Here is an 11,753-nt window from a genome sequence, read left to right as displayed (position 1 = left end):
GGGGTGCTGGAGACGCAGCCCCGCTGCTCCTATTACTACACTACAGGACCCCCACTGTTATGGCACCTACTTTTCCCATTAATAGCTTGTCACTCACCTGTGAACTGAACAGAAGACTTCAGATCTTGACTAGTTCAAAACAGGGGTTAGACAAGTAGATAAATATGCCTTTAGTCAAAAGGGTAAGAAATAGCAAACATCAATGGTAGATTAGAAATATTCAGAAGAATGTGCAAATTGTCAAGAATAATTAATGAATGGAGAGAAAGCCCACCAACTTGTGAAAATTAAGAAGAAAGTCAATCTAAGCATGGTGTTCATGCCTATGGCCTCAGCCTTTAAGAGTATAAGGCAGAAAGATTGAGTTCAGGAATTTGAGACCAGCCTAGACAAAATAGCAAAATTCTATCTCAAAAAAGAAATTGTTTGGTTTTTAAAAAGAAGAAATGAACACAATAAGTTTAACTCTAACGTTTAATTTACATAGATAGAATAAAACCAAGCATTTCAATTATTTTGCAAAGTATGACCAGGTCTTTCTTCTTAAATGTGTATTCTTACATTGGTATTGAAAAGTCTGGACACTATGCTTGCATCAGTCACCTTTTCCACCACTGTCAGAATGACCTTGAGGGTGGGAGGGTTGATAATGGCTCAGCTCCAGTGGATGCCATCTACCATGATCAGGCAGGCATGGTGGAGTTGACAGCGGAAGCAGCGTGCAGCCAGAGCTCCTGCATCACGGAAAACAGAACTCCAGCTGGATCCAAAACAGGCATAGCCTTCAGGACCTGCCCCTGGTGACCCAATTCTGTCAGCTGGGTCCCCCCTTTCAATGGCTCCATCCCTTGTCTAGTCAGGTCACCAGCTCAGGACCAGACAGAGCACTTTGCATTCAAACCATAACACTGTTGTTCATAAAATGCATCCTTTTAATAATGGAGATTTTTAAAGAGCTGTGTAATGGTGAATTTCAATTGTCAACTTGACATAATCTATAGATTATATTATATATTACATTATGTAGTATTGTATTATACATAAGATAATACATTAGATTATAACCATGTGAAAAGAGAATCTTCATGAGGTATTGTTGAGATAGGGCTGCCTTATGGGTATGTCTGTTGGAGATTATCTTAATTGGGATAATTAATGTAGAAAGACCCACACTGGATATGCCTGGCAAGATGTCATGGTCTGGGCTCTGATCTGAATGAAAAGGCAAAGACAAACCAAGTGCAGCATGCATTCATTCTCTGCTCTCAGTTTCTGATTGTGGATGGGAGCTGAGAAGTTCCCTTAAGTGCTTTCAAACTCTGGAACCTTGATATGTGAGCCACAATAAACCCTTTCTCCTCTAAATGGCTTTTGTCAAGGAATTTTGCCATGACAACTAAAAAGGAAATAAGACAAGCTAAAGATCAAAACAGAACAAAATTACACAACAATCACAAACAAAAGTAAACAGCAAAGGACTATGAATCGACAGTTCTCAAAGGACAGAATACAAACTGTCAGTAAGTATGTGAAGAAAAGTGTTCAGTCTCATTAACTATCAGAGAAACACACGTAAACACTACACTGAGATTCCATCTTACCCGGCTAGAATGTGAGTCATTAAAAAGAACAAGCAACAACAAAGACTTGCAAGGATGTAGACAGGGTGAGCCTTGATACTCTGCTGGTGGGAGTGTAACTTAGTCCAGCCACTTTGGAAATCACCATAGAGGTTTCTTAAGAAACTAAAACTGTTCTATATGGCCCAGTGAAACCATTCCTGGGTATTTACCCCAAAGACTCCAAGTCAACATATCACAGAAGGACTTGTGCAACAATATTATTACAACACTGTTCACAATAGCTAAATTTTGAATCCACAAGAGATCTAAATTTTGAATCCACAAGAGATCTGATCAAATAAGCAGGGAAAGAAACTATGACATATACATGATGGAATTTTTTCATCCATAAAGAAGAACAAAATTATCCCATTTGCAGGAAAATGGATGGAACTGGAGATAATCATATTAGGTGAATTAAGCCAATCTCAAAAACTCCGTTTGTGGTCCCAAGATTTTATAGAGGTACATAAAATCATGTCTGGATATACAACATTAAGACAGTGAAGCTGTCTGGGGACACAGGGAGCTAACGGGAAGGGAAGATGAGAAAGTGAGCATGGGAAAGTTGTTCAACATACAATATATACTTGCACGAAATGCAAAAATAAATTAAACTTCTCCCAAAGTAGAACACAGAATTAAGAGAAAATATGATGATAAAGGTCACAAGTCATAAGATAAAAGTTGTAGCTTCAAATAAGATGACATTTATGGATCTTGTTTACATAGCATATAAACAAGATAAGTCTTTAGAAATGTGAAACCAATATATTTGGGAAATTTTATAGAGTTTCTTTTTTGGCCTGGGTTCTAGCTCAGTTGTAGGTCACTTGCCTAGCATGCTTGAGGCCCTGAATGTGATCCCTGACACCACAAATCAATCAGTCAAGCAAGCAAGCAATGAAATATTTCTTTCTGGAATGGGCTGATAAGGATAAGTAGAAATAAGAAAAATTAAATAGTGAAATAAACAGCTCTAACACTGTAAATAGAGATGTTTCAAATAGATAGCATCTTCTTCTCCCCCCCCCCCAGGCCTAGGGAACATTTGTAAAATCAATTATGTACTGGCTGAAAAAAGTATCATTAGCAAAAGTGGAGATTTTTATCAGCCATTTTCTATAATTTTAATCCACTAAAATTTAATGAGTAATAAATATAGTCAAGCAATTCTATCTACATGGAAAATAAGATCCTTCTTCCTAAGAGACCATTTTAAATGAATGTGTGGAGAAAGCCACATGTCAGTTGGACACAACCCTATGTGAAGAGACAGACATCGCCCTGCACTCCTGCCCATCATTTGAGTTCAGCAAAGCAGTTACACTCATCCAGCATTGCTGGCGTGTGCCTGGGATTGACATCTGACTGTTTTTTTGCACCACTGATTCATTCCGCAGAAAATAAACCAATGATTTAACAACATGCCGAATAATCCTCAAGCATGCGCTCACCTTTGGTGATGGGTAGACAACTTCTAACGGTTTGTGCAACAGCACACCTTGTCAATTCTATGTTGATTCCTACTGCTAATCATGAAGCACCCTACGTTACCCTGGGCTCCAATTCGTCTTATGAAGAACTGGGTCATTTTAATAGAAGGCTCCTTACAGATTGGAAGACGCTTGTTCACCAATATCAGAAGCCATCCTCAGATCTTTGGGAAGCTCTGTTGTATAATACTGGTCCTTGATGCCTCCCACGGAATCACCTAACTTGTTTAGATCTGCAGATCTGCCCTCAAAGAATGTAACCCTTATTATCTACACCCTTTACTGAAAAACAGAGGCCTGGTTTTCTACCAGAAGTCAATTGGAATAAAAACAGAGACAATTTCGATGGGTCACAGAATACTATGTTTGTGTACATGCATGCTGATCAATATTAAAACTCATCCTCAAAATATATTCCAAACAGAGGTGGCCCCTGGGCTCCTGGTCACCAATTTGTTCTCTTAAATAAAGTCTATCATTCCCACTGTTCCCAGGGTCTTGTCTAGATGTGAGTGGAAACCCTCAGATCACCAGGGGTTGAAGGGAATCTGACATTGAAGTCAGGAAACAAAGAAACAATAGCTAAGAGAGGCTTTCATGAAGAACAGAACTATACAGACAGGAAGAAGCCCATCCCGAGGTACACTGGTCCAAAAAAGAAAAACAAAAAGAGACCAGATAGAAAAGGATCCCAAATCAAAATGCCACCACTTCACCCCACACCAAAACTAGAAGCTAGGAATCAATAAAGTCATTGCTTCAAAATGCTGAGGAGGAAAGGAAGAAATGATTTCCTACCTGGAATTGGTAGCAGGCCCTGAGGGGTTCCGGGCTGTGCAGGCTACACACGAGCCTGACATGGGTCAGCAGCAGAAATCCCCACTTTCCATGGAGCTCTGGGGCTGAATCGCTGATACAGATCAGATAGCTGAGTCAAGGAAAACCAAGGGTACCAAATTAAACAGGGAAGAAACAATCAAATGCACCGTGTGACTCAGCTGTGGCCAGAGACCTCATCACAGCAACATAAACAGTGACTCTCGACCCAGGGTGAAGCATGCTACAATCTATGAGGATCACGGGTGGGACTGGTGTGGAGGGATCTAACAGGGCTGATTATCATCTTCCAGGGGAGACAGGAAATTAGAAGATGATATCTAAAAGAAGATCTGTGGTCTCTTGTGTTTTTATATGAATTTTAGGATTTTTGTTTTTTAACTCTGAAAATAATGTCACTGGGAATTTTTACGGGAATTACATTGCATCTGCAGATTGCTTTGGATAATACAGCCATTTGTATAGCATTAAATCAGCCAATCTAGGAACATAGAGGCTTTCTATTATCTGTTTTCAATATCTTGAAATTTTCCTTATAGAACTCTCTCAGCACATTGGTGATGTTTATTCCTGGATATTTTAATTTTTAAAAAAAATATTTATGTTTATTTTATGTGCATTGGCGTTTTGCCTGCATGTTTGTCTGTATAAAGATGTCAGATCTTGGAGTTACAGACAGTTGTTAACTGCCATGTGGGAGCTGGGAACTGAACCCAAGTCCTCTGGAAGAGCTGCCAGTGCTCTTCACTGCGGAGCCATCTCTCCAGCCCTGTTATTTTAATTTTTTTAATGCTATTGTGAGTGGGCTAATTTTTCCTAATCCCTTTCTCAGTAACTAATGAATCTTGAATATTGATCCCATACTTTGCAACTTTAAAGCATTTATGGGTACTAAAATTTTCCTGCCAAATCTATGGAATCTTTTAAGAATAGAGTTAGTCATCTATAAATAGTGATAGTTTGATTCCTTCCTTTTCAATTTTTGTTGACTTAATATCTTTCTCTTGTCATATTGCTCTCACTAAGATTTTCAGGCAAGAACTTCTTAATAAAACTCAAGTAGTGCAAAAAATAGTTCCAAGTATTGGCAAGTGGAATTGTTTAAAACAGAAAAGCTTCTCCCTAGCAAAAGACTCTATGATAAAGTAAACAGCCTATATAATGGGAGAAAATCTTTGCCAGTTATAATTTGGGAAATAGGCTAAAAATTTTAATATGTAAAGAACTAGATACCAAAAAAATCAAAACCCTGCCAATCTATAAATGGGCCAATGAATTGAAAAGATGTCTCTCAAACAAAAAGTTAAAGTACTTTAAATTTTTTAAGTGTTCACCATTCTTAACCACCAGGAAAACACAAGTTAAATTATTTTACAATTCCATCTCGCCTACGTCAGAATGACTATTGACTATTGTTGAAGAAAATGGTAAGTTTGGCGAGAGGCCTTGTGGGTGAAGGTATTTGACAAGAAAGCTGACCACCTGAGCCCAATCCCTGGCATTCACAAGCCTTAGAAGGTGGGGGACACCTGAATCCTGCAAGTTGTTCTCTGGATTCCACACATACACAGTGAATTATGTTATGTTACACACACACACACTCACACACACACAGACTGTACTGGCTGGTTTTAAGTCAACTTGACACAAGTTAGAATCAGAGAGGAAGAAGCCTCAACTGAGAAAAATGCCTCCATAAGATCCAGCATTTTTAAGTTAGTGATCAATGAGGAGGGCCCAGCCCATTGTGGGTGCTGCTACCCCTAGACTGGTGGCCCTGGAGTTTGTAAGAAAGCAGCCCGAGAGACATGGTCATGGCGTAGGCCTTTTAATCCCAACATTTAGGAGGCAGAGGCAGGTGGATCTCTGTGAGTTCAAGGCCAGCCTGTTCTACAGAGCTAGTTCCAGGACAGCTAAGGCTACCCAAAGGAATCCGATTTCAAAGAAGAAAAACCAACCAAACAAAAAACAAAACAGGCTGAGCAAGCCATGTGAAGGAAGCCAGTAAGTAGCACTCATCCATGGCTTCAGCTCTTGTCTCCAGGTTTCTGCCCTGCTTGAGTTCCTGTCCTGACTTTGTTTTGTGATTGATGGACAGCAATGTGAATAAATTAACTGAATAAACCTTTCCTCCCTAACTTGCTTTTTGGTCACAGCGTTTCATTGCAGCACTAGAAACACTAAGATGCACACACACCATGCACGCACGCATGCATTCACACAAGCACGGCATGCACACATACACACACAAATGCAACAAAAATATGAAAACAAATGGCAGTGAATGGATAGGATAACTTATATTCCCTATTGGTAGATAGGAGTATAGATAGGATAATTTATATTCCCTGTTGGTAGATAGGTATATAAACTGGTGCAACCACTTTGGAAATCAATGTGAAAGTTTCACAAAAAAAAAAAAAAACCTAAAAATAGAATGGCTATATGACCCAGTTACACCACTCCTGGGTGTATCCTCAAAACTCTGTATCTTATTATAGAGATATTTGCACATACACGTTTATTGTTGCTCCACTCAAAGCTGCAAGGAAATGGAAGTACTCATGATGTCCTTCAACACAAACAAGGAGTGAATTTATGGTGTAATAACACACGATGGAATTGTGTAAGAGAAAACTGAAATCATGGAATTTTCAGGAAAATGCGCTATTGAATGAGGTAACTCCAGGTCAGAAAAGCAAACCCCACCTGGGCTCTCTCGCCTGAGAATCCTGGCTTCTAGTCCTCCTGTGTGAGGGAGCAAATGTATAGAAACTTGAAAACTAGAAAGGGCTGTATGAAGAAGGGAAGAGGAGGTTGTAGGGGAGCGGCATCGGGGCGATAATAGGGGATGTGTGACATGAAAAATGGAAGGAAGAATACTGCCATGGGGGAACAAGAGGAAATGGAAGGCAGGGAGATGGGGGGAGGGGAACCGACTGGGAGGGTACCACCCTAGAGCACATAAATATAAAAACGCCATAAGGCCATCTGTGGCTGTGTATGCTGACTGAAAATCAAATCAAATTGGGCTGCTGAGATGGCTCAGTGGGCAAAGGTGCTTAGCGGCAAGGCTGAAAATGGGCTTGATCTTCAGGACCCACATGACAGAAAGCCAGAACTCCTGGCAAGTCATCCTCAGAGCCCCACTTGCTCTTTGTGGCAGGAAATCATCCCCACACAGTCGTATGTGCACACAACACAAATGAACAAAAATGAAACTCAATGAAAAACATAAACAGATAAATGCAGTCTACACAAAGTTAGACTCTACCCGCCCTAAAGAGGGAGGACGGTGGGATGGTAGCGATCTGTGTCAGTCAACCTTCTCAGAGGTGCTTTCTGGAGACACGTGGTTAGAGAGGCCCTCGTCTTGTTTTACCTCAGTTACGTCAGAGTCACTGTCTGTGTGTCTGAGAGCCACTGAAGACCAGTGAGCAGAGATTCAGGTCAAAGTTGGAGAGATATCAAAACAGAAGCCTATTTAGCCAGAGAACTTATTGGGGAAGAAGCCATATAAGAAGATGAAGCAGCCAGAGCCCTCCAGAGATGTCTTAGCAACAGCAGATGCATCCCCTTCAAAAATTAATCCAGGTGGGCCAGGGACTGAGAAAAGACAGTGACACAGAGGTCAAAGCTGGTGATCTTTTCAGACTTTGTTTTTCCTTTGTTTCCTGCTACCCCGATGCTGCCCTTTTAGCTGGGAAAAGGGCCACTGGGCTACTCTGACCCCACATGGAGGAACGCGAAGCCAGCCCACAAGGAGCAAGAACAGGGTATGTTGGCCGCGAAGCAAGCTCCAGCTGTCCAAGTTTTATTACTTATTACTTCTTACACAAACACTACTAATACCACAATTTCTGGGCAAGAGATAAACTTCAGTTTGGTTAGCTTGGTTGTCATTCCTTTCTCCTTCTTGACAGCCTTCCCCCCAGCACTGGGGCTTTCCTGGCTTGTGTTCTACATTGAGTCCAGTCTAGGCCTGCTGTACAATTGACCAGACAGCATCTTCCACTTAGGCTGTCCTTAGTATGCCTAATACTATCTAAGCACAACTATCCATGAATTTCAACCAGAGGGATTTTTCCCTTGTCTCCTAGACCTCATGGACCAACTGTTTTCATGTTAGACGGCACAAGCAGTTCTGCAGTTCACAGCACTTTTCTCCTGATATTGGTACATCACTGTGCCTGATGACCCCAGCATCTCAGCCAAGGACGGGAAGGGGCAGCATTGTAAGTTCACATCCCCATTCATGTGTCTGTCTGCGATACTTGCTCAAGTAAATGGGATTGTTGCGATAGGGATGTGTATTTTAAACAGTTCTCCGTTAAAAAATGAGCCCTCTTTGTTTGTAAATGCCACAGTTAACTTAGAATATTAGCTTCAGAAATACTAATTATGTCAAATTAAGAGAACTAGATAGTGTCACTTAAGGACTACATGGGCACAAAAACACTTGGGGTGATATGAAGGGTGCATCCAAACATATTCGGCTAAAATGATGATTATCGGCTGGAGAGAGAGCTCCACCATTAAGAACACTTGCTGCTCTTGCAGAGGACCTGAGCACCTGAGGCTCTTATGACCCAAGCTCTGTTCTCAGAATCTACTTACAATCACCTATAACTCCAGTTCCAGAAGATCCAACGCCCTCTCCTAGCCTTCTTTTGTGACAGCATACGTGTGTGTGCATACACACAAACACACACACACATACACATACACACACACAAATAAGATTTAGACTTGTCCTGGTAATTGGTATTTTTGTTGCTTAGAAACAGGCTCAGTTTCTTCTTTTACCAAATGGCAAAAACACTTCCTGCCAAACTAATGGCACAGTAGTAAGGATTTATATCCAAGATGTTCACAAGTTCATTTTAAGATTCCAATTGTGGATTTAAAAATAAAATGTACATAAGTATAACCTACTGAACTAATTCTACCAGGGCAGAGACTATCTGAATGATCAAGGATGCTGAGTGTGTACATTTATTTAGGGCTAACTATATTAATAATCATTGCTCAGGTTAATTTCATCTTTTAAATTAGTAATTCTTCAGTTGACCAACATCACCTGGGAACGCTCTGGGGTGGCAGGAGGCCAGGTAGGAGGAGGTAGACTCATGTAGCTCAAACTCGCCTCAAACTCATTATGTAGCTGATGATGACCCTGAACTCTTCATTCTCCTGCCTCCACTCTCTACATGCTTAGATTTTACATAGAAGTCACCATGCATGGTTTCTAAAAAAATCATGTCATCTTGCTCCAAATGGCAATATCCAGGCATACATCTGAACATCTGTCTGAGAGGGTATATGGCATATTTTTTGTTGAAAATGGGCTTTGGAATCAGTAACTTAGAAAGCTAAGTGACTTTTTAGATTTCATTTAAAATATAATCACATCATTTCCTCTCCTACCTCACACTCCCTCCCAAATTCACAGGGCTCCTGTTCTTTAACCGCTATTGTTACATATGCATTTCATACATATAAATATAACCTTTTGAGTCATTTCAATGCTGCATATGTATGTAACTTAGATTATATGCTTATATATACATATTGTATATATACATATTTATATGTATATATTGGCTGACAACTTGGTATTGGACAACCACTCATGGGCTCATCCCTGGGAAGGACAAACTGTCCCTCTCTTGGAGGTTGTTCACTGCTTATAGGTCTTCATCTAGGGGTGCGATCCAATGTGATTTTTCCCCGTCCATATTTGGGGTTGTTGAAATTCCTTTTTCATTTATTGTGTCAAGTTGCTTTGCCTGTTTTTAAAAAAAATCAATATATTCATTATTTGGTGATCTGTAAAGTGTGTGTGTGTGTGTGTGTGTGTGTGTGTGTGTGTGTGTGTGTGTTGTGATTTATATATGTCAACTGTTTATGCAAAAAAAATTTCCCAAAATAGAATCCTGGAGCCACCCATTAATGGCTGCCTAGCGCTGAAATGCCGCATTAAATATGCCCTTCTCCACTCTCTCTTCACTCTCAATCTGCTCAATTTATTCCCAGGACATAAGGAGAGTGAATAAATTATGTAAAAATGCATTGGAAAATTTAATGCAATCCCTCTAATCATCTGTGTCAGGCTAATAGGTTCATCAATTACTTCGTAGGCTTTTTCTAGCTGTGTTTTCTACCTCCTTCCTCAGTTCAGGTGTTCAAGTCTTCCTCTGTGATTTGCGAGTTATTGACTCAGCTGTGGGGAAAAAAATAAAACTGTCTTTCGAGCTATTTTCCAAAGGCCTGCTTCCTTAGACGGTAAGAGGGGACATTAATGTTGACAGAAGAAACAGCAATCTGGAAAATGATTACCCTAGTGAATATACTTCCTGGGGTGGGAAAAGAAGTAAGGCATTGGCCTCTTATGCAGAATTCAGGAGTGTGAGAGCCTTATAGTCGGCCACTAGAGGTTATATACAGAGTTCAGATACAGGCTATATTTCTGCTCCAAAAGTGTACCTAAGTCCCAAGAACTGTATTCAAACACCAGGAACTACCAGGCCCAAGAGGTACTATCATTATCTTTGAGGCCAAAAATACAGAAAACAGATGCCTGCCCCTCCACCTCAATCCCTGTTGTGGCCCAAGGCCCTGGGTTAGTTCCCTGGGGCTGCTGCTTTAAAGAACCGCAAATAGACTAGCACAGAACAGCTGGTTCTTCTCAGCTCTCAGCTTAGGAGTTAGAAAGGCTAAGGTCAGGCTGTCCACAGGACGGTGCTGCAGAAGCCTGCCTTGCCACCATTTTCATCTGTAAATAACACTGGGAGTCTTTGATGGTCCTTGATCTGCAGAAACATTACTTGATGCCCCTATCATCATATGGCTATGTCCCCTCTGTGTCCTGCCTTCTTTAAACAAGGACAATAGTCACAGAGAATTAAGACCCCGAACCCTTCCATTATAACTTAGACTTAACTAAGTGTATATTCAATGACATGTTTCTAAGTAAGGTTACATTTTGTACAATCGCCTATGAGGATCTCAACACATCTTTTAAGGGCCAACAATTCAATCCATAATAGGCCTCAGCATCTTGACCTACTTCTGAAATGACAAGGAGCCCCAAGAATTCCTGAGAGGAACTCTTCCTGCAAACTGCTTAGATTAGGACTGGAATGTCCTTAAGCTAACCGTAAAGAACACACTTGAGCTGGTACTCTGAAAATCAGGAGCATTGTATTTTCATTCTGGTGTTTAATCTGCATGCAAGGGGCTCGGCATTTGAAGTCTGCAGTGGATGATAGTCTAGCACTCCTCTGCACAACTCCCTGACTTCATTCTGTGTTTGTGTTAGCACACTAGAAGCAGCTGTCAAACTGAAAATAAATGAATAAATAAGAGTATCATGGAGGATTCCAATAACGAGCATATAACTTACTGGAAGCTTTAAATCGACCCTGAATTCACAAAAGAGATTTATTTTAAAAGATACTCTCTGAGCGTGCATGTGTGTGTGTGTGTGTGTGTATGTGTGCGCGCGCGCGCGCGCACGTGCTTGCGTGTGCCTGTGTTCACATCAGTCTCAGGAATATAAAGCCACTGAATTCTTCCTACAATATTTTCTTTGCATGTTTCTAAAATACTTATAAAAATTGTTGATTTGATCCTGAATTTCCTGAGAAACCGCCACACTGCTTTCCAGAGTGGTTGCACAAGTTTGCATTCCCACCAGCAATGGGTGAGTGTACCCCTTTCTCCACAACCTCTCCAGCAAAGGCTATCATTGGTGTTTTTTATTTTAGCCATTCTGACAGGTGTAAGATGGTATCTT

The sequence above is a fragment of the Microtus ochrogaster genome, chromosome 4, assembly GCF_000317375.1.
Source record: "Microtus ochrogaster isolate Prairie Vole_2 chromosome 4, MicOch1.0, whole genome shotgun sequence".
Lineage (NCBI taxonomy): Eukaryota > Metazoa > Chordata > Mammalia > Rodentia > Cricetidae > Microtus > Microtus ochrogaster.
The sequence above is the reverse complement of the archived record's forward strand: the minus strand, read 5'-3'. Positions refer to the sequence as shown.